At 42.9% G+C, this 21,822-nt stretch overlaps 1 long non-coding RNA gene across 1 annotated transcript in view; it reads left to right on the top strand.

Moving 5' to 3' along the window:
• The window catches only part of LOC121142351, a 34,652-nt gene extending 20,489 nt beyond the window's left edge, over positions 1-14,163 (top strand). Inside the window, exon 2 of the long non-coding RNA XR_005879349.1 lies at positions 13,933-14,163. This is a non-coding gene — a long non-coding RNA (uncharacterized LOC121142351). The remainder of the gene's footprint in view (positions 1-13,932) is intronic.
• The last annotated feature ends 7,659 nt before the right edge of the window (positions 14,164-21,822 follow it).

Below are 21,822 nucleotides of genomic sequence, written 5' to 3'. Positions count from 1 at the left end.
GGGGTACAGAACTAAATAGAGAATTCTCAGTAGAGGAATCTAAAATGACTGAAAGACACATAAGAAAGTGCTCAACATCTTTAGCCATCTGGGAAATGCAAATCAAAATGACTCTGAGATACCATCTTGCTCCTGTCAGAATGGCTAAAATAAAAAATACCAATGACAGTTTATGCTGGAGAAAGTTGTGGAGAAAGGGGAATACTCCTCCATTGCTGGAGGGAGTGCTAACTTGTATAGCCACTTTGGAAATCAGTACGTTATTTCCTCAGGAAAATGGGAATCAGTCTACCACAAGATCTAGCAATTCCACTCTTAGGCATATACCCCAATGATGCACATTCATACAAGGATGTCTGTTCAACCATGTTTTTAGCAGCATTATTTTTAATAGCCAGAACCTGGAAGCAACCTATATGCCCCTCAACTGAAGAATGGATGGAGCAAATGTGGTACATTTACACAATGGAGTACTACTCGGTGGAAAAAAAAATAATGGAATCTTGAAATTCTCAGGCAAATGGATGGAACTGGAAAAAAACATCCTAAATGAGGTAATCCAGTCACAGAAAGACAAATATGGTATATACTCACTCATATATGAATTTTAGACATAGAACAAAGGATTACCAGGCTACAGTCCATACTGCCAGAGAAGCTAGGAAACAAGGAGGACCCTAAAAGAGACATACAGGGTCACCCGGAGAAAGGGAAAAGGACAAGGTCTCCTGAGCTAATTGGGAGCATGGGGGAAGGGAAGAGGGAGTTAGGAGAAATAGAAGGGGAGAGGAGGAGGACATGAGGGAGCAGGAAGATCGAGTTGGGGGAAGATTAGAGGAGAGCAAAAAAAGAGATACCATAATATAGGGAGCCATTATAGGTTTAAAGAGAAATCTGGCACTAGGGAAATGTACAGAGAGCTACAAGGATGAACCCAACTAATAATCTAAGCAATAGTTGAGAGGCTACGTTAAATGCCTTCTCCGATAATGAGGTTGATGACTACTGTATATGCTACCCTAGAGCCTTTATCCAGTAGCTGATGGAAACAGAGGCAGACACCCACTGCTAAACACTGGACTGAAATTCTGGAATCTAGTTATAGAGAGGGAAGAATGATGAGCAGAGGGGTCAAGATCAGGCTGGAGAAACCTACAGAAACAGCTGACCTGAACAAGGGGGAGCTCATGGGAAACCAGCATAGGACTGTTCCAGACCCTCCTGAACGTGGGTGTCAGTTTGGAGGTCTGGTTAATCTATTGGGCCTCTGGTAGTAGATCACTATTTATCCCTAGTACATGAATGGACTTTGGGAGCCCATTCCACATAGAGAGATACTCTCTTAGACAAGACACATGGAAGGAGGCTCTAGGTCCTGCTCAAATGATATGACAGACTTTGAAGATCCCCCATGGAAGACCTTACACTTCCTGGGGAGCAGAAAGGGGATGGGATAGGGGGTCGGTGAGGGGATTGACATGTAAAAAGAAGCTTGTTTCTAATTTAAAATTTTAAAAAGGGAGAAAAAATATTAAAAAGAAAATAAAACAAATTAATTTTCCCATTATCCATAAATTAGCAAAGAAAAAAAAAGAAGTTGTGGTCAGTGGGAACTGTGTGGCTTTCTGTGCACCGGGGAAATTCATAACAGATTTCTGTGATAGCTTGCACTAAAGTATAAAACTGATATGTTAAACATATACAGACTTTTTCACCACAGGTAATTGCCCAGAAAGCATAAAATTATCTCAATTCTCTGACCTGCTGCCCAGGTATGAAAAAATCTTGATGTAGATAATGGGATCTTGACTTGCTGTTGGAATTCGTTCTCTTGGGATCATTTACTGCCAAACTAGGTGCTGTTCTATTTCAGAATGTATTTTGTCATCCTCCTAATAACACATAGAATTAATCTGTTCATATCATTTGTTCAAGCTCAGTCACATTTTTGATGTATGGTCATAGTGAGTCCATGAACAGAATCCCAGGCTTTAGAATGGAGGGCTGGAAGAAGGGAGATATTCAGAAGAGGTTCCAGGAGTTTTCCGGGCACATGGGGGCACTCAGTAAACTTTTGTCTCCTTCCCTTATTTGGGTTTCTGGCTTAATTGCTGTTTCCCAAAGTTTTCAGCAGAATAGTCTTCCTAGAGGAGAAAGAAGAGAAAAATTACAAGATGAAGTCAAATAGACATGTACAAGAAAAGTTCTATATGTGCAATGCGTATGCTCAGGTTCTAAGAAGCGTGGTGGTTCCTATCTGAATGAAGAGAGAGCTAATGTAAGGACAGAAACTGTACAGTTTGTATGAGTGCCTGCAGAGTGCACACTGTTGGGCAGAATAGAGAGTGTTGGGAATTTTCCTTAGGATGGCATCTATTTCTGAGGCGTGCTTCTCATTCCTGCTGAGCCACAGCTCCCAGAGACTCCGCTGACTCAAAGGTAGCATAGCAGACACAGAAGACATCTGTATTTTTCTGACATTTTGAATAGATTCAGAGGTCCACTGTACCCCTTTACTTGTAGACACTTTGCCCAGATGATGAGCATCAGGAGGTCTTCTGGATTGCCCCATTACTTATTATATGAGTTCTTGAATTTTCTGGAAGTAGATAACAATGTTATTTTACATAGACTGGTAGCTTAGGAAAGCAGAAAATATCCCATCAGGTCCAGTCTCATTTGACCTCATTGTTGTCTGTTATTGTATTGAGTTGGTAATGTTTTCCAGGTTAAATTTAGGTTCCTGTCCTTTGATGAACCTACTCATCAGTTTGGCCCTGGAAAGCAGAGAAAGTTTGGCCCTGGGAAAGTCCTCAGAAGAATTCAAGCTAAAACTCCACTCCAAAACTCATAAATGATATTTTCAGGCAAGCTTTGAAACCTCTGTCGACTTCAGAGTATAGATTATACGTGTCTGGCCTGTGTAATGGCTTGGTTGGTGTGGGATCAATGATGGCATGGGGAACTGGTTGCAGAGGCTTTCAGGGTACCCACAGTCCTGTGTTGGGGCAGAGGTACTGCGGTCCCAGTCCCGCCTGGAACTAACCCGTTTAGTTCCCTGCTCTCCATGGCTATTGCACTTGGCCACCACCGCAGATAAAAGCCACATGAGCTCACATCCTCCATGGACTCTTGCTCTTGTGCTGTTTTGTTCGTTTTAGCCCTGACTCATCCTCCCACTATTGTGCTGTCTGCCAGGCATTCAGCAGGTCCTCTGGAATTTCCACTCATGAGACCCACCCTCACCCACTCGTGTTTGTCACAGATGGTTTCTTCTGTGTTCTTACTACACTGAAATGCAGCACTTCTTAACTTTTTTCTTTTGTAAAAATATAAATTAGAAACAAGCTTGCTTCACATGTCAGTCCCAGCTCCTTCTCCATCCCCTCCTCCCCCACCCTCCACCAACCACCCTAGCCCCCCACCAATCCCCACTTGACTCTCCAGGGAGGGTGAGGCCCTTCATGGGGGATCTCCAAAGTCTGTCATATCGTCCAGGGCAGGGCCTGGGCCCTCCCCCCAAGAGTCCAGGCTGAGAGAGCATCCTTCCATGTGGAATGGGCTCCCAAAGTCCATTTGGATGCCAGGGATAAACACTGATCTAGTACCTGAGGCCCCAAAGATTGCTGAGTCCTCCTCACTGACACCCATGTTTAGAGGTTCTAGATCAGTCCTATGCTGGCATCTTAGCCATCAGACTGGGGTCCATGAGCTCCCCCTAGTTCAGGTCAGCTGTTTCTGTGGATCTCACCCCCCCAGGTCATGATGCCTTTGTTCATCACTCCTCCCTCTCTGCAACTGGTTTCCAGGAGTTCAGTTGAGTGTTTAGCTGTGGGTGTCTGCCTCTGCTTCCATCAGCCACTGGATGAAGATTCTAGGATGGCATATAAGGTAGTCATCAATCTCATTATTGGGGAAGGTCATTTAAGGTAGCCTCTCCACTATTGCTTAGATTGCCAGTTGGTGTCATCCTTGTAGATCTCTGGAAATCTCATTAGTGCCAGATCTCTCCTCAAACCTATAATGATTTCTTCTTTTATGGTATCTCTCTCATCCTGTTCTCTTCTATTCGTTCCCCTACTCAACCTTCCTGCCCCCTCATGTCCTCCTCTCCCTTTCTCTTCTCCCTGTCACTTTCCCCCAGCTCCCTGTCCCCTCCTCCCATGCTCCTGTTCACTCGGGAGATCCTGTCCCATTCCTATCTCTGGGGTATCATGCATATCTCTCTTAGGGTCCTCCCTGTTTCCCAGACTCTCTGGTAGTGGGATGGTAGTCTGGCATTCCCCTGCTTCTTTTCTAAAATCCATATATGAGTGAGTACATACCATGTTTGTCTTTTTGTGACTGGGTTACCTTACTCAGGATGGTTTCTTCTAGTGCCATCCATTTGCCTGCAAATTTCAAGATTCCATTATTTTTTTCTGCTGAATAGTACTCTATTGTGTAAATGTACCATATTTTCTCTATCCACTCTTCAGTTGAGGGGCATGTAGGTTGCTCCTAGATTCTGGCTATTACAAATAATGCTACTATGAACATAGTGGAACAGACATCCTTGTTGTATGAATGGGCATCTTTTGGGTGTATGCCTAGGAGTGGAATTGCTGGGTCTTATGGTAGACTCAGACCCATTTTCCTGAGGAATCTCCATACTGATTTCCAAAATGGCTGTACAAGTTGGCACTCTTTCTCCACATCCTCTCCAGCATAAATTGTCATTGGCGTTTTTGATTTTAGCCATTCTGACAAGAGTAAAATGGTATCTCAGAGTTGTTTTGATTTACATTTCCCGGATGGCTAGGGATGTTGAACATTTTCTTAAGTGTCTATCAGCTATTTTAGACTCCTCTGTTGAGAATTCTTTATTTAGTTCTGCACCCCACTTTTTAATTGGATCCTTTGGTATTTTGGAATTTTGCTTCTTGAGTTCTTTGTAAATTTTGGAGATCATCCCTCTGTCAGATGTGGGGTTAGTGAATATCTTTTCCCATTTTGTGGGCTATCTTTTTGTCTTGTTGGCTGCATCCTTTGCCTTACAGAAGTTTCTCAGTTTTAGGAGGTCCCATTTATTAATTGTCGATCTCAGTGTTTGTGCTACTGGTGTTACATTCAAGAAGCAGTCTCCTGTACCAATTCGTTCAAGGGTATCTCCCACTTTCTCTTCTAAGAGGTTCAGTGTGGCTGTATTTATGTTGAAGTCTTTGATCTTCATTTGGACTTAAGTTTTGTGCATGGTGACAGACATGGATTTATCCGCATTCTCCTGCATACCAGCATCCAGTTATGCCAGCACCATTTGTTGACAATGCTTTATTTTTTCCATTGTATAATTTTAGCTTCTTTGTCAAAAATCAAGTGTTCGTAAGTGTGTGGGTTAATATCAGGGTTTTCAAATAGATTCCATTGGTCTACCTATCTATTTTTGTGCTAATACCAAGCTGTTTTCATGAATATAGCTCTATAATAGAGCTTTAAGTCAGGGATGGTAATGCCTCCAGAAGTTCCTTTATTGTACAGGGTTGTTTTGGCTATTCTTGGCCTATTGTTTTTCCATATAAAGTTGATTACTATTCTTTCAAGGTCTGTGAAAAATTATGCTGATATTTTACTGGGTATTGCATTGAATCTGTAGATTGCTTTTGGCAAGATTGCCATTTTTACTATGTTGATCCTACCTCTCCAAGTGCATGGGAGTTCTTTCCATTTTCTGGTATCTTCTTTAATTTCTTTCTTTAAGTAAATTTCTTGCTATACAGGTCTATCACTTGTTTGGTTAGTGTTACCCCCAAGATATTTTACGTTGTTTGTGGCTATTGTAAGGGGTGATTTTTCTCTGATTTCTTTCTCAGCCCATTTATCATCTGAATATAATAGGGCTAATACTTTTTTTGAGTTAATCTCGTATCCTGCCACTTTGCTGAAGGTGTTCATCAGCTGTAGGAGTTCCCTGGTAGAATTTTTTGTGTCACTTCGTAAACCATCATATCATCTGCAAATAGTGAAAGCTGGACTTCTTCCTTTCCAATCTGTATCCTCCTGTTCTCCTTTTGTTGTCTTACTGCTCTAGCTAGAACTTCAAGTATAATATTGAAGAGAACAGTCTTGTCTTGTTCCTGATTTTAGAGGAATAACGTTGAGTTTCTCTCCATTTAGTTTTATGCTGTTGTTTTACTGTATATTGCTTTTATTATGTTCAGGTATATTCCTGTTATGCCTGATTTCTCCAGGATCTTTATCATGAAGGGGTGTTAAAGGCTTTTTCAGCATCTAGTGAGATGATCATGTGGTTTTTCTATTGCAGTTTGTTTATATGGTGGATTACATTGAGATTTTTGTATGTTGAACAATCTCTGCATCCCTCATGTGAAGTATACTTGATTATGATGTATGGCTTTTTCTGATGTGTTCTTGGATTCAATTTGCTAGTATTTTATTGGGTATTTTTTTTTTCGAGGTAGGGTTTCTCTGTATTGTTTTGGAGCCTGTCCTGGAACTTGCTCGGTAGACCAGGCTTGGTCTCAAACTCACAGAGATCCACCTGCCTCTGCCTCCCGAGTGCTGGGACCACCGCCCGGCCTTATTGAGTATTTTTGCATCAATGTTCATGAGGGAAATTGGTCTGTAGTTCTCTTTTTTAGTTGTGTCTTTGTATGGCTTGGGTATCAAATTTATTGAAGCCTCATAAGAAGAGTTTGCTTCTTTTGTGTGGAACACTTTGAGGAGTATTGCAATTAGCTGTTCTTTGAATTTCTGGTAGAATTCTGCATTGAAGCCATCTGGGCATGGGCTCTTCTTGGTTGGGAAACTTTTGATGACTGCTTCTATTTCATTAGGGTTTATAGGCCTGTTTAAATTGCTTATCTGTTCTTGATTTAATTTTGGTAAGTGATATCTATCCAGAAAATTGTCCATTCCCTTTAAATTTTCAAATTTTGAGGAGTACAGGTTTTCAAAGTATGACCTGAAGATTCTCTGGATTTCCTTATTGTCCATTGTTATGTCCCCCTTGTCATTTCTGATTTTGTTAATTTGCATGTTCTTTCTCTGCATTTTGGTTAGTTTGAATAAATGTTTTTCTATCTTGTTGATTTTCTCAAAGAACCAACTTTTTGATATATTCTTTGTATTGTTTTCTTTGTTTCAACTTTATTGATTTTGGCCCTTAATTATTTCCTGCCATCTGCTCCTCCGGGGCGAGTTTGCTTCTTTTTGTTCTAGAGCTTTCAGTTGTGCTGTTCATTTTCTAGTGTGACTATTGTCCAATTTCTTCATATGGGCACTTAGTGCTATGAACTTTCCTCTTAGTACTGCTTTCAAAGTGTCCTATAAGTTTGGGTATATTGTGTCTTCATTTTCATCGAATTCTAGGAAGTCTTTAATTTCTTTTCTTATTTCTTCCTTGACCCAGGAACAGTAAAAGCTAGCATTGTTCAATTTCCATGAGTTTGTAGGGTTTTTGTAATTTGTATTGTTGTTGAATTCTAACTTTAATGCATGGTGGTCTGATAACATACAGGGGGTTATTACAATTTTTTTGTACCTGTTGAAGTTTGCTATGTTGCCAAGTATGTGATCGATTTTAGAGAAGGTCTCATGTAGCATTGAGAAGAAGTTATATTATTTTGTGTTTGGATGGAATGTTCTACAGATGTCTGCTAAACCCAAGTGGGTCATAACTTCTGTTAGTTCCTTTGTTAAGTTTCTGTCTGGTGGTCCTGTCTAGTGGTGAGAGTGGGGTGTTGAAATCTCCCACTATAAGTGTGTGAGATTTTATATGTGACTTAAATTTTAGTAATGTTTCTTTTACGAACATGGATTCCTTTGTATTTGGGACACAGATGTTCAGAATTAAGACTTCTTCCTGATAGATTTTTCCTGTGTTCAATATGAAATGACCTTCTTTATCTCTTTTGATTTATTTTAGTTTGAAGTCTAATTTGTTTGATACTAGGATAGCTATACCAGCTTGTTTCTTGGGTCCATTTGATTGGAAAATCTTATCCCAACTCTTTACTCTGAGGTAATTTCTGTCTTTGAAGTTGAGGTGTGTTTCTTATATGCAGCAGAAGAATGGAATCTGTCTTTGAATCCATTCTGTTAACATGTGTCTTTTTATGGACAAGTCAAGACCATTAATATTGAGTAATATTGAGGAATATTAATGACCATTGATTGCTCATTCTTGTTTGTTTTGGAATTTTTGTGGTGGTGAAATTGAGTGTGGATTTCCACCCCCTTTGGTGGTAAAATGGGACTATCTATTGCCTATATTTTTCTGGTTGTAGTTAGCTTCCTTGGGTTGGAAGTTCTGGAAAGTTCCAGAACTTTCTGTAGGGCTGGGTTTCTGGACATGTATTGTTTAAATCTGGTTTTGTCATTGACTATCTTGTTTTCTCCATCCATAGTGATTGAAAGCTTTGCTGGGTATAGTAGTGTGTGCTGGCATCCTTGGTCTCTTAGTGTTGGTAGGACCTTCTGGCTTTCAGAGTTTCCATGGGGAAGTCAGGTGTAATTTTGAAAGGTTTGCCTTTGTTGTTACTTGGCCTTTTTCCTTAGCTGCTCTTAATATTCTTTCTTTATTCTGCATGTTTGGGGTCTTGATTATTATGTGGCATGGGGAGTTTTTTGTGTCCTGTGAGCTTCTTGTACTTTCATTGGCATGTCTTTATTTAGGTTGAGAAAGTTTTCTTCTATGATTTTGTTGAATGAATATGTTTTCTGCCCCTTTGAGTTGGGTTTCTTCACCTTCTTCTGTACCTATTATTCTTAGGTTTGGTCTTTTCATGGTGTCCCAAATTTCCTGGATAGTTTGTGTTAGGGGTATGTTTCACTTGAAATTTTCTTTGGTTGAAAAATCTATTTCTCCTAGTGTATCTTCAGTGTCTGAGATTCTCTCTTCCATCCCTTTTATTCTGTTGGTTATGCTTGCATTTGTAGTACCTTACCGTTTGCCCAGTTTTTCTATTCCCAGCATTCCCTCAGACTGTAGTTTTTTTATTGTCTCTATTTCAGCTTTCAACCCTTGCACTGTTGAATTGTTTCTTGCTATTTTTGCTTTGCCTTTTCCTCTATTTCTTGCATTTTTTTGGTTTGTTTTTTCTTCTATCTCTTTCAGGGATTTTCTCACATCCTCTTTGAGGACCTCTATCATTTTCATGAAATTGTTTTTAAGGTCATTCTCTTCTGCTTCACTGCATTGGGATGTTCAGATCTTGGTGGTGTAGAGTCTCTAGACTCTGGCAGTGTCATATTGGTTTTTGTGTTACTGAGTGTGTTTTTATATTGTCTCCTTCCCATCCCATGTTCCAGTGGGTGCAGAGGGAATCTCTTCCTCTCCTGGTGGTTATGGGACCAGGCTTCCCTTCTGGTGGATGCAATCAGATCCAATACTCTGGCAACTCTCCTCTTACTGTGGATGGAGGCGGTCCAATACTGGAGCTATGGCAGTCTCAGTGTGGGCTGTACCTTGTTGGGATGTGGTGGGGAAGTCCTGTGTATACATCAAGAAAGTACTGTTGGCCAATAGGGAGGCAAGATAGGTGAGGCTAGGAGTTGAGGAGGATTCTGGGAAAGAGACACAGGGAGTCACGATGCAGCCTCCAGAGGAGTAAGAGGTCCGGACCCCTTTTTCGGGAGGAGAAATACTTAGATTAACAATTATGGGTTAAATACTTAAGTCAGAGCTAGCCAGTAAGAAACAAGCAAATGGCCAATAGCTTCATAATTAATATAGTGTCCTGTGTGTTATTTGGCAGTTCAGACAGTGTGGCAGGGCCCAGGTGGATGGCGGGGAAGGCTACACTCTACAGGGATGAAATCAGCAGTCTGCAGTCCCCAGGGCTCAGCTGGTTGTGTGCAGGGCACAGGAAGGCGGCCCAGGATTACTTAGTCCTGTGAGTGAAGAAAGAGACTATGAGGCTAGCAGTCCCTGGGTGAGTTGGCTCCTGCCGGGATGGGAACCACAGTGACAGTCTCCAGGCCTTACAGCTCTTCTTTATGGACACTACAGTAAAGGTTCCATGGTGGGTGAATTGGAGAGTCTGGCTTCCTGTTCCACCTTTTATGACTGTCTTTGTTTGAGTTTTTATTGCTGTGGGGAGACACCATGACCACAGCAACTCTTATAAAGAAAACATTTAATTGGGTGGCTAGCTTACAGTTTCTAAGGTTCAGTCCATTAACATCATGACGGGGAGTATGGCAGCTTACAGGCAGACTTGGTACTGAAGCTAACAGTGCTATACCTTGCAGGCAACAGGAAGTCAACTGAAAGTCACACAGAGGGAAGCTTGAGCAAAAGAGACCTCAGAGCCCACCCCCACAGTGACACACTTCCTCCAACAAGACCATACCTCCTAATAGTGCCACTCCCTTTGGGGTCATTTTCTTTCAACCCACCACAGTGATATTAGGTCATTTAATGTCAACTTTTAATGTCAACTTTTAAAGGCATATTAGGAAAAATGAATGAAGTCCTGTATGCAGAGAGCTCAGCACAGCGCCTGAACCACGGGCAGCACTCAGTGTGGCTAACTGTTCCTCACTGTTGGTATCTTTGCTGTGTCACAATTACTTCCCAACTGGTTTCATTACTTCCAGTCTTCATTTTCTCCTATGCTTAGGGGATCATTCTGTCTTCCCACTACTGATTCCCCACCACACTGAAGACAATATCAAACCAAGATACCAGGGTGAGGCCAGATGGCACAAGGAGGCCTGGCCATGTCTGGCCCTGCATGACTGACAGCCCCTCCTCAATGCTCTCCGTGCTCCCACCTGGCCAGCCTTCCTGCTGCTCTTAGACTTTGTATGCTTGCTACTGCCTCAGAGCCTTGGTGTGTGTTCTCCAGCAGGACTGTTCATGTTCACACAGTCTTCCGGTATAGCTGGTGCAGTGGGCCTGCCTGTAAGTTGTGAAGTGCATAGTCCTGTTTATTTTCTTTATGACACTTTGCTTCTGGTCCCTTATTTGGTCTATTTGGTTTCCTGTGCGTGGTCTACCCCCCTTTACCTTGTCCTAATCTGCAGAACAGAACTTCTGTGTCTTCCTGACCACTAGATGTTAGTCAGTGTCCTCAGGGCTTAGAGCGGAAAGCCCAGCTTAGCTCAAGAGCACTAGAAGTATTGGAACAGTGAGGAAAGGTATGGCTGGAGTGGTGTTAACCACTGTACCCTATTCAGAGAAATACCACTTTTCACCTAGATGTGGCCTCCCCCACAGCACCCTGCTTAAAAGAACCCCAGAGCACTAATTAGAATGTGGAATTGTTAGGTTCTTTCAACCTCTGAGCTGATTTTCTCTATACAAAAGAGATCATGAGTTAAATGGAACTTCTCCCAGACCTATGGGGCATCAAACAAACAAATAAACAAACAAAACAAAACAGACAAAAATCAAACAAACCTCAAAGGAACCACTTAGCTTAGGGGGGACATCAAAATTGACTGAGGTGATGTATGGATAATGGTTAGCGGTACAGGGACTATATTAATTTTTCCTCTGTACCTCGCCTTTGGCGAAAGCCACACTTGGAAGTCACTAGAAAGCCAGGCTCTCCAGGAGCCTCAATCCTGGTTTCCCTGGCAGCCATTACTTTCCTTCTTAAGTTCAATTAAATCAGTCCTAATGAGTGGCTCTACAGAATGGGAGCTCCTGTTTGCAGAGCTTGGGGAATAATAACAAGCCCACATTAGTGAGGATGGCCACTGCCAATCAGGAAAATTGATTCTCCCACCCAGGCAGCAGGTAGGTCTCTGCTTTCAAGCATCAAGGCTCAGACTTGAAGCTCATACTCCCTTGTGCGGTAGAAGACAATTAGCAACAGAATTCCTACACTTTTCCTTTGTTCTGACTCCTCTAGATTCAGCCATCCCTGATCCACGATTCCTCTGGCTGTTGCCATTACAAAAGCTTCTGGATAAACAGAAGCAACCACTTTTTAATGGAGATGATAAAATACCTTTTATGACTCTGTAGGCAAGGGGCAAGGGCAGGAGTCAGAGGTTCTGACACGCAGCTCATATTTACCCTTTGATCATATGTCATTTTGTTAGAAGACAGCTATGCCCTCCTTTGCTGTGTTTTTAAAATAGAGTCAGAGGAAGTGTGGAATTAATCTTAACCTTAAACACATTGAGCCCAGTACTTCCTATCCAACTGTAGAATGCACTATCTAGTTTCCTACACCTCCCTTGCTAAGTTTAGGTTCTTTGGGTCAGCTGTTAAGAAGGAAAAGAAGTGGGAGGGGCAGGGCTTCGGGAGGACAGAGTGAGGCACAGCCCCTGGCCATCTAATTTACTTCCTCACTTCTCCTCCCCCCTTCCCTGCTTTAACAGAACAAGGCTACCCAGGAGCAAGGGGCCATCGGGATTCTCAGTGTTTCACCGCAGGATTGGGAGCTTTCCCTTTTTCATTGTGCATTGCTTCATTGATGTCCCCTATGAGTGCTAAAAATCAGACCATTAACAGCATATGGCTTGACTATGCTGCCATTCTCTAGAAAGCACAGCTTTGCCTTGCTTTTTAAAAACTGGCCCCAAGAAGAAAGAAAGTGACCGCATCTCCATTTTACATGCTCTCCATGGCAGAGGGAGGCAGGGCTGAGCCACAAGGCTTGAAGAATTTGTCTTTTCAGATGTTTCTTCATTTAGTTAAAGTTGTTAAAATGACTCAGTTGTTGCCAAGTCAGTCAATATTCTTCAGACTTTGAAGATATTTACGCTTTAGCCCAGGAAGGTGGTGGCACTCACAGGCTGTTGTGTCTTCAAAGTGATTTCCCCAGAGCTGAGTCTTTAGCTTTGGCTGGGTGTTGAACCAATGCTACTGGAGTGATGCTACACTAGGGTCTGGGTATCTTTCTTTCCCGTGGCAGTGGCCACCTAGTGCAGGTGCTGATCCCATGAAGTGGACCATTACATGCTTAGGTGGAGCGTGCGACTTCGTGGATTTTCACCCCCTTCAGCCAACGTCTCCTAGATTCCCAGGCTCCAGACTGGATGCCAGCCACCACATTTCCTGCCAGAGGCCAGGGCTCCCTTTCCACAGAAGCACAGAGAATCACAGAGAGCAGGTTTCTGGCTTCCCAGGCAAAGAGCTGGGATGAAACCTGGGGAGGAGTTTTGTAAAGCAAACAGGGTAGAGGAGGAGAAAACCTGCCAACATGTCTGTTTGTGGAAAGTATAAAACACATGTTAAAGAGACTAAAACATGAGCTCTCATGGGTCCATCATCCAACTTCAATAACTACCAGCTATCTGCTAGTTAGATTATGAATCTGACCCGGCCCTGTGCGTCTTTGTGTGTGTCTGATAGAATTTTACCTTCCCAGCATGTGAGTTCCATCTCTTCCCATATCAGGTAGGTAAGAATAAAATTTCATAAGTGAACACTTCCTTGTGGAGGTTTTTTTTTTCCTGAGATAGGGTTTCTCTGTATTGTTTTGGAGCCTGTCCTGGAACATGCTCTGAAGACCAGGCTGGCCTTGAACTCACAGAGATCCGCCTGCGGCTGCCTCCCAAGTTCTGGGATTAGAAGCATGTGCCACCAACACCTGGCAACTTGTTGAGTTTTTTTTTTTTTTTGCATTTCTCTAATTGTTTTTTAAGGTTCTGGGATAGGATATTCCAGAATGTTTCAATTAAATGCTAGTAATGCGGAAAACGTCCCCTCCCTCAGTCCTCAGGTATCTCTATCAGTGGCTTTCAGCCACTTCCTTCTGTCTGGGTGGATCCTTACACATGTGCCCAGTGGACTGCTGGTGGTGTTTATGTTGCTGTATGGGGCTGTCTGCCTCTGGCACCCACCCGCTGCAACAAGGACAAGCTTCCTTTGGGCATTTGAGACCTCTGGGGCTCAAACATTGCTTGATTGCTGTGTTTTCAGTGAATGTCCTTTTGTCATGGTGCAATGACCCATTTTTTTTTCAACCACAGAGCTGATGGATCAGATGAGCTGCCAAATCATTTCGGTGGAGTGTGACTCAGAAGGGGGAGTGACTCAGAGGCCTGCACACATGATGACTTGGTGGCATTCGTCTGTATGAAATCCCTTCATTTTACAGATTGGTTGATTACTGCTGTCACTGTGAAAAAAAGAGCTAATGGCACCTGTTTTGAATCATATAATAATAAGATAGGAAAGAATAAAACCAATCCATAAAATCATATGACTATTTCATGGACGTATTCCTTGACTGAATGCCATTCCCGGTTCTAAGACATAGGCAATGAAATTTGAATGAATCAAGGAGAGTGAGTGTTGTGCACATGTTCCTCTTGCTGTAAATGGTTTTAATTTGTCATTCTCCTTCCATTTAAATCAGAATACACTTAGGAGAAAGATGTGTATACACTATAAAGGATTTGCAAGTAGAATTCAGAAAAATAGGCTTTATAAATGTGAACATGCTAGATTCCACAGCATGCTAAAGGGGTCCCAGCAGGCACAGCACATTTGCCCGGATCTTTTCCTGACCCTTCTGTTTCTCAGTCAGTTGGCTTCCTGTTAATGGAAAGATTATGGAGTGGAAAGAAAGGATAAGCCTGATGTTGGTTTCCTGTGGTTACTGTTGTAAATACACACACACACACACACACACACACACACACACACACACACACTCTTAGTGGCTTAAGCTACTTATAAAACAATCATTTTGTGGTTTTGGAGGCCAAAAGTCAGAAACAAGTCTTCAGAGCCGGAACTCCAGCAGGGCCACCCTCCTGCAAGCTCTAGAGCTCTGTTTCCTGCCCCCACCCCCACCCCACTTATAGGACATACCCACATTGTTTGACTTGTGACCATATCACTTTAGTCTCATATTTCCTTGACTCTGACCTCCCTGCCTCTCTCCTATCAGGTCCATTGTGATGACATTGAGTTTGCCTGAAAAACTATGGATACTTTCTTTATTTGAAGTCCCACCAACCATGTCAGCAAAGTTCCTTTTGCTATGTAACGGTAGCACATTCACAGGTGCCGGGGATCAGCATACAGACGTCTTGTTTGCGAATCCCTGTTCCCATGTGTCCTGCTGACGATAATTTTCCTCCTTCATGCACAAGGTGACCTGAGCTTATCTCTCCCAGTCCTCGTAGCCTAGGACAGCAGTGGCTTTCCGCTATTTGAAGCCTCTGTCTGGCCGCACTGTTCCTAGGATGACTCACCAGCCTCTTTTGTCACTTGTCATTTCTTTCTCGGCATCTTTTGTAGCAGATCCCTTCCTCATTTCTGTGTGGCCAGTTGAAGTGGCTTTCTGGTGTTTGGAGGAGGAGAAGAGGTGGTGCTCGTGTGGCCTTCGTGAAGATAGGGGAGAGGGGTGCAGGGATGCCTTAGGCCCTTGGGTGATGATGAGCAGAGGCTTAGTTTTTCACTTGGCAAGAGTTCTGTCCATCTCCCTTCGGGTGAGGATGTGTGAACAGGGCAGAGCTCTCTGGAGGGCAGCAGTAGTGCGGTATCAGAGGCATGAGCACTGGGCCTGTGACTCAGATCCGTTCAGCCCCTGGGTGAATCTAGCAGGTACCCGGGGACAGTGCAGGATCCCTGAGAAGTTGGCAAAAGCACTTGTGAGAAGGGACTTGATATCCAGTCAAGATCCTTAACCTTAACATTTCCTATTCGTCCTCTTTATGACCATTAACAAATCTCTCTGTCCCTAGCATGTGTCCAGGAATTGGAAAGTGGGATATGATTTTCATCATTAAGGTTTGCATCAAGGGTAAATGAGGCAATGTAGGAGAAACATTAAATGCATGAATGTTTTCAATTTGTTAAAGAGTTCTAGAAATACTGGGCCCCTGACCTTGGGTTTCTTACTGTCCTAAATCATTGCTCTCCTGGATCTTTAAGCCTACAGGAATATGGAGACATCAAAGTGCATCTAATTACAAACTTGGCTTAGGAAGAAAACTAGGGGCAGGGAAACAGAGGCACACGGGCTGTAGGGTAGATGTCTTGAGTTATGCTGAATGACCTAAGCTCAGCTGATATGGCTGGTCCCAAAAGAGCCAGAAGAAAGCAGGGAAAGTTGGAGCTGAGGACGCAGGCAGGGCCAGACACGTAGGGCGTGGTGAGGGCGAGAGGTTTTATGTTAGGAGTCTGGGGACCTGCTGAAGGATTTTGGCATCAAACATGTATGTATGTTGGATGAAGACTTTGTAAGCACCCTTATTAATGCTTCATGGAGAACAGATTGGAGAGAGGACAGCTCTGATAAAAGCCCAGATGGATGCTTGCAGTAGAGAGTATGCAGTGAGGGATAAGCAGGGGTCCAACAAGGCGTAGAGCACAGGGGAGGACCTGGACTGATTGGTTAGGGAGCAATTGCAACAATGGTGCTGGACACAGAGGGGTGGAGGAACTTTGGAGACACCTCAGAAATGTCCCCTAGCACTTGGAAGAGGTCTGCTCTGGGGCTGGGATGTACATTATGGACTTTAAATAATGAACCTTGCCATACTGGTAAGGTCTTCCAGACAAGCTTCCATGTACTGAAAGTCTGCCAACAGAGCCTGTTACTGTGCGAACTCAATGTCTGTCACAGTCTCTGGAGATGTTTTCTCTACTTTATAAACAAGGAAATGGAGGCAACAGAGCTATCCTAGACCTTGCTCAAGGCCAAACAATTAGCAGCGTTTAAGAACCAAGATCCAGTGGGTGTTGTTGGTGGCACACACCTTTAATACCAGCACTCGTGAGGCAGAGGCAGGTGGATCTCTGTGAGTTCGAGACCAGCCTGTCTCCAAAGCTATGGAGAAACCCTGTCTGGAAAAAAAAAAAAAAAAAAAAAAGAACCAAGATCCAAACCCAGGCTGGCCCACTGTTTCTGACAACGTCAGCACACCATTTCCTGGTGAACAAATCAACATATACTACACTGGTTCTGCTACAGGACTGAGCTCTATCCTGTGGACTTTGCTGCACCATGTTTTCAGAGGTACAGGAGATGTTAGTGTTTCTAGTTGCCATGGTTTGCATAATACACATTCCTCACCTGCTGGAATCTCCTGCCCCCAGCCGCAGCTGCCAGGGGCTGCAGACTGACACATACCAGAGTCGCAGAGAAGCACGTGGAGACAAGGCTGCGATGTACAGCCCCAGGCAGTGATTATCTTCTCAAGCAAAAACATGTTTGAAATGTTGGGGTTACCACAGGGCTCTGCCTCTTTCAACTGGAGGCTGATGCCCACCGCAAACAAGGCAACTGTTGCCTATAGTAAAACTTCGGTGATTGTTTGTAAACCAGAAGAACTTGGCTCCACCCATCTTCATTGCACCCAGAAACTGCAAAAAGACGCGTTGCCATGGCAAAAGGTCTGCCTACTTCCTCTGCAGGGCTAGCAGTGGCTTAGCCCAGCGGGATGCCTTCGTGAGCAATCACCTCCTGCTGCGTGGGTGGGGTCTGTACCTAGCATGAGTGGAGCCCAGGGTAAATTATATAAACTTCTGATTAGAGATAAGTGTAGAGGCTGGCTCTGTCTGTTGTCTTGTGCTTTACTACTGCAAGGGTCATGTCCTTTCCTGGAGTGTTGTCACAGCTGCTAACTACTTCAGCCTGGTAGCTTAAAGCCCTATAAAATGATTAGATAAGTCAGAAGGTGGGATCAGGGTTGCCAGTCTGGCAGCACAGCTGAAGCACATTAAAAACGGTGAGCATGCAGTCGGAGGGAGAGACTATTCCTGTACTCATCCCTTCCTACCAACCAAGGGGGGCATGGCTGCCTCCACATTCTTTATGATCTAATAAATAAAGCTTGCCTGAAGATCAGAGCCCAAAGCCAGCCACAGCCATAGAGGCCAGGCAGTGGCGGTACACCTTTAATCCCAGTAGTCACACTAGTTAGCTATAGAGGCCAGGCAGTGGTGACCACACCTTCAATACTAGCACTCAGGAGACAGAGGCAGAAGGATCTCTGTGAGTTCAAGGCCACCCCAGGCTACATGAGAATGAATCCGTCTAAAAGAGAAAGAGCTCACATCTTTGATCCCAGCACTTGGGATGACACACCTTTAATCCCAGCATTAGAGAAGTTGAGACAGGAGTTCTATGGCTAGGCAAGAGAGGAATAAGGTCACAGGAGACAGGAACTAATTGCAGTCTAGGCAGTTGGAGGAGCAGTGCATTTTGGAGATGCAGTCAGAGGACACAATTGCCCCCTCTGTCTGAGCATCGGTAGAGGTGAGAACTCTCTAGTGGCTGGCCTCTTTGCTTCTGGTCTTTAGGCAAGCTTTATTGGATCATAAAGTATCACCACAGAAGGGTGGAAATGCTTTTGGCTGCCCTTGTCCCTGGAATGTTCTATGACCTCTGTAGCCCTTTTGCTTTTAGCAAGTGAGTCACTTGACGAAAAGCAATGTCAGGACCTGGGAACTGCTCAATTGGTGATTACTGAGTGTGCTTGAAGCCCTGGGTGGATCCACAGCACTGTATACAACTGGGCACGGTAGTGCTAACCTGTCAGAGGCAGAGGCATGAGCACCAAAGTTCAAGGTCAGGCTCAGTCACACGGTGTAGTGACTTTGGGTCTAGCCTGGGCTACGTGAGTCCCTATGTCAAAAGAACAAACTAACAAACGAAAAGCAAGGATAGGCAAGAAGAAAATCAAGGGTTCAGAGGGCATATAAAACAACTCTTTCAGGACAACAAAAGCTGAGCACTTATGTGTGCTCCTTTCAAGGGCAGCTTCAGAGAGTAGGGAAATGTAGGTCTTCCCAGCCCTTCCTCAGAAGGATCATAGTGACAAATGCAAGGCAAACTGACTGGAGACACAGCACTGCTCTATGACATGCTTCCAGAAAACCTGGTACAACTCTGAAAGAGATGCTAAAAGAGGGAGAGGAAGACAGGGTTGGCAGTCATAGCTCTTTACCTAGTGTCTGATATTCCCACAGATGCCTGTAGACTGAAGTTTCTGTTCAGCCTTGTTCCACTGTCCTTCAATCCCAAATAAACACACCGAGGCTTATATTAATTATAAACTGTTTTGCTGATGACTCAGGCTTATTATTGTCTAGCTCTCTCTTAGTTATCAACCCATTTCTATCCATATGTGTCTCCACTCTTAGCTTACTGGAGAATGCCCAGGCATCCTATCTTCCCAGTGGCTACATGGCAGCCCTCTGGCTACTCCTTTCCTGCCTTTTTCTTCCCAGCATTCTCCTCGTCTGGTAGTCCAGGCTATACTTCCTGCCTGGCTACTGCCCCAATCAGCATTTAGTCATCAACCAATAAGAGAAACATATATTCATAGCATCCAGAAGGACATCTCCCCATTAGATGCCTGCTCTATTTACTACAGAGCAGGAGGTCATTCGTTAAAGAGGTTCTCACTTTGAGGCTTGAAGTTATTGACAGTGGGGAGTGTCTTCTTACTCAAAGGTTTTATTTTTCAAACTCTTAAAATGATCTTTCTTGTCTCTCTCTCTCTAATTATAGCTTATTAAGTGGTTAGAGTCTAAAAGTTTTCTGTGTTAAGGGACTAGATACCCAGCATCTTCTAAATATAGCATTGTATAGAAAATTGACACTTTTCATATTAATTTTCATAGAAGTGATGGGATAGCTAAAATTACCTTAAATATTTGTTTTCCAAATGTAAAACACTTTGAGGGGACAAGTGGAACAGAGGAGTGGGAGTGGGGACAAAGGAAGATAATAGGGGCCAAGTGTGAGGAAATATTATGATTATGCATGAACACATCAGGAAGTGATCCATTTAGCTAGACAGAATTGTAAGATGTATGTTTTTCTTTTTTATTCTTTAAGATCTTTTTATTGGCAAGTGTTTATTGTGTGTGGTGTGGGGTTTCATAAAGACAATTTGTTTCAAGTGTTTAACCCCATGTCCTTCCCTCCTACACCCAGCCATCCTCCCTTCCCCCAGCTTCACTCCTGATTCCAAGTCCCACATATGTAAATGGTTTTACATTGCTCTACAAACTCTAGGATTTACAAATGAGTGAGCATATAGACTTGTTTTTCTGAGTCTGATGTAATTTTGTTTAATATGATGATTTCAAGTTAAGCCCATTTCCCAGGAAATAACATAATAATTTTCTTCATAACTGAATAAAATGACATTATACAATAATATATACTTAATATAAAAACTATGTTTTTAATTGAAATTTAGGGATACCACTTCTGCTAGCCTACCAAAGTGAGTCATAGATTCTACAGACTAATATCCTTGATGAACATAGATGCAAAAATCCTCAACGAAATGAGCAAACCAGAAACAAGAACATGCCGGGAAGAACCCACAGTTCTCTCCAGCTGCAGCATCTATGATACACAACAATTACCAGCATGGCAAGATGTATCACTCACATATGGTTGGCAACTAACAGCTCTCTAACCAACCAAAAGGGAAATCATTCCCAGTACTGGAAACCTAGCCAGTTTCACAGGGTTAGTGAGGTCATGAACCTTAGAAAAAATGTTATTCATTTGTAAGATAGGCAATGCAAGTCAAAATTCAAATATCCCAAGAGAATCTGCTTCCTACCTCTGTCCTTCAATTTCTCAGCATGTGTCCTCCAAAGAAATCATGGTTACCACTGACTTACGTATTCCTTTCAGAAACAAAAACAGAAACGCATAAAGACATGTATGTGTGTGCATGTACACACAGCACATGTGTATGTGTCATGTGATGCTATACACAGTGTTCTAAAATGTTATTTTGGAAAACTTTTTATATCATTGCTTAATTAAATTTATTAGTATTGACATACTACACTCTTACCCATAGTGTACATTTTTATGTATATTTATAATGGTGCTATACTTTCAGTATATGCTACATATGTGCAGTCTGTTGGAATATACCATTCTCTGCATATTTAAATGATAAATATATTTTGTCCATAATTTATTTAAGCTTGAAGTGGTTTAATTTGATGTCACCCTTATTTTCCCTTTTCTGTCAGAATACAAAATCCCATAGGAACTTACTTTCTTTTCAGAAAACAATTTTGCCATGTTATGAAAAGGTTTATACGCATTTCTTTTTGAGACAGTATCTCATGGAGCTCAGGCTAGCCTGAGATTTGCTATGGAGCAGAAAATAACCTTGAACTTCTGATCCTCCAGCCTCCACCTCTCGAGTGCTGAGACTGCAGGCATGAACTACCACAGTTGGCTTTTATGTGGTGCTGCCTACTGAATCTAGGACTTTGCATTTTAGGCAAGCATTCCACCAACTGAGCTACAGCTCTGGTTCCTCCATATTTCAACATGGTGATTCTGAAATGGAAATGAATTCTTTAAATTATTAGCATACTTTTCTATTTGTCTATCTGAACGTATGGGCTTTATCTTTTTTGCATAGTTTTAACATGAGGATAATGTACAGAGAAAGACTCGGGTATCTAATACTGCTAATGTTCCTGCAGACAGGACCATGGTACAAAGGAGGAAGGGATGGCTACATTTCTCTGGCCACTTCCTGCTCTGTACCAGATAGTGCAGCCAGGATGACTAAGACCACACTGTCTTTCATGGTATAAAGAAACATACTCTGTCCTCTGTGGTCAAGCATGAGCGTGCAGCTCAGTGGCTTCCAGGTATGTGTAGAGCAAATGAAAGCTTTCTTTTTATGTGCAGAGGAGGAAAGAGAGAAAAAAAAACAAAATGAAAGAATTAAATGTGGGTCCCCAGTCTGTCATCACTTTCTAGAACACCACTGTCTTTGCACGGGGGTGGGGGCTGTCCAAGCTGAGTTCAAGGCCAGTGAGCCTGTAATGAGTTTGCTGTGGAGGAACAAGGTAATTTTGAAGCAAACCCTAGGGTAAACTTTAAGGCCAGGGGCTGGATGATGGCT

The sequence above is a fragment of the Mesocricetus auratus genome, unplaced genomic scaffold (genome assembly GCF_017639785.1).
Source record: "Mesocricetus auratus isolate SY011 unplaced genomic scaffold, BCM_Maur_2.0 Super-Scaffold_100009, whole genome shotgun sequence".
Classification (NCBI taxonomy): Eukaryota; Metazoa; Chordata; class Mammalia; order Rodentia; family Cricetidae; genus Mesocricetus; species Mesocricetus auratus.
Note: the sequence above shows the minus strand (reverse complement) of the source record. Positions and strands in the feature narration are given on the sequence as shown.